The sequence below is a fragment of the Babylonia areolata genome, chromosome 29 (genome assembly GCF_041734735.1).
Source record: "Babylonia areolata isolate BAREFJ2019XMU chromosome 29, ASM4173473v1, whole genome shotgun sequence".
Taxonomy (NCBI): Eukaryota; Metazoa; Mollusca; class Gastropoda; order Neogastropoda; family Buccinidae; genus Babylonia; species Babylonia areolata.
In genome coordinates this window covers 37,829,289-37,831,647 of record NC_134904.1, presented here as the reverse complement: position 1 = coordinate 37,831,647, position 2,359 = coordinate 37,829,289, and positions in this window count along the sequence as shown.

Below are 2,359 nucleotides of genomic sequence, written 5' to 3'. Positions count from 1 at the left end.
GTGGTTTGCTTTTGCCGTGTCTGTGGCTTGGTTTTGCCGTGTCTGTGGCTTGGTTTCGCCGTGTCTGTGGTTTATATATATATATATATATATATATATATATATATATATATATATATATATATATATATATGAATATAATAATTTTATTAGATTGTATCTGTATCAATCATAAGCCGCCAGCTGTGAAGAAAAGAAAAAAGAAGAAGAAGAGAAAAACAACACAAAAAAAAAAAAAAAAAAACAGAAGAAGAAGAAAGATCGTTGTTTTGTATTGCCAGACAGATTATACAGCTCAGTTAAATAATTGTCGTGGTGATTGGATGCTGTGCCTGATTAATGTTTGTGTCGGATTTCAATATTATACATATGACGTATTTGAATAACACCCGCCCCCTCCTCCCTGCCTCCCTCCCTCCATCCCTCTCAGCCACCCCAAACCCCAGTACCCACCACCCTCCACCTTCCGATCCTCCGTAATTGATGCCAGCTGTTAAACGTAAAGACAATTTAGCTCTGTCAAAATGTGTCTTTTTTAAAATTAATTAATTAATTTTTTTTTTAAATCTAATCTATTCATTTTTTTTTTAATATGTTACCTTGTGATTAATTTTTAGCTTTTTATGTTCACTGCCCAGCTACCACATTTTGTGTTTTCTTCTGTTATGGTTGTTAGCTTGTGTTACTGACACGACTTGTACTAGGGTTCTTTGCTGTGGTACACTCGGCTTGTACTTCGGTTCTTTCCAGTGTTACACTTGTACTATGGTTGTTTTCTGTCTTACACGTCTTGTACATTGATTATTTGTTGTGTCACACGACTTGTACTATGGTTGTTAGCTTGTGTTACACACGCCTTGTACTTTGGTTCTTTGCTGTGTTGCACGACTTGTATTATGGTTCTTTGCTGTGTTACACACGGCTTGTACTTTGGTTATTTGCTGTGTTGCACGACTTGTACTATGGTTCTTTGCTGTGTTACACACGGCTTGTACTTTGGTTATTTGCTGTGTTACACGACTTGTACTATGGTTCTTTGCTGTGTTACACGCCTTGTACTATGGTTCTTTGCTGTGTTACACGACTTGTACCATGATTGTTAGCTGTGTTACATGCCTTGTACTAAATGTTAGCTGTGTAACACGACGTGCCAGGCTGTTAGCTGTGTTGCACGATTTGTACCATGGTTCTTTGTTGTGTTACACGACTTGTACCATGGTTCTTTGCTGTGTTACACAACTTGTACCAGGGTTCTTTGCTGTGTTACCTAACTTTCTCCATTCCTCGACAGAAAGGCTGTGTCACACGGAACTTCTCTACCCCTCGAAATGGTCCCCGGGCAGAAAAAAAAAGAGCTGAAGTTCATCATTTGTTCATTGTTCATTGTCTGTGGGTCTGTCAGTTAAACTGACAGGTATTTTGTTGTCTCTGCTCAGTCATGTCACGTCCTCAGTGACTCAAATCCAGACTCTACCCCACTCAGCTGTCACGAGATGGGGACGAAACGAAACCGTAGACACGGCGAAAATAAACCATAGACACGGCGAAACCAAACCATAGACACGGCAAAACCAAACCATAGACACGGCAAAACCAAACCATAGACACGGCGAAACCAAACCATAGACACGGCGAAACCAATCCATAGACACGGCGAAACTAAACCACAGACTTCGGCGAAACCAATCCATAGACACGGCGAAACTAAACCACAGACTTCGGCGAAACCACGAGATATAAATATAAATCATCACATAACAGAAGCACGAAATGCTCTTATCTCTCTCTCTCTCACACACACACAGACTCACAACATACACACACACACACACACGTACGTGCGCGCGCGTGTGTGTGTGTGTGTGTGTGTGTGTGTGCGTGCAGGAATGAGTGTGTGTTTTGTGTGTGTGTGTGTGTGTGTGCGTGCGTGCCTGCGTGCGTGCAGGAATGAGTGTGTGTGTGTGTGTGTGTATGTGCGTGCGTGCGTGCGTGCGTGCAGGAATGAGTGTGTGTGTGTTTTGTGTGTGTGTGTGTGTGTGCGTGCGTGCCTGCGTGCGTGCAGGAATGAGTGTGTGTGTGTGTGTGTGTGTGTGTGTGTGTGTGTGCGTGCGTGCGTGCGTGCAGGAATGAGTGTGTGTGTGTGTGTGTGTGTGCGTGCGTGCGTGCGTGCAGGAATGAGTGTGTGTGTGTGTGTGCGTGCGTACGTGCGTATGTGTATGTGTGTTGGGGGGAGATGTGCGTGACAAAGTCCCTTGCACAGAGATAATGAATGTCTGTCAAGTTGTCCGGATATGCATGTGTTCGAGAGGGGGTGGGGGTGTGGGGGTTAGGGTGAGGGTGGGAGTGGGCGTTTGGGGGG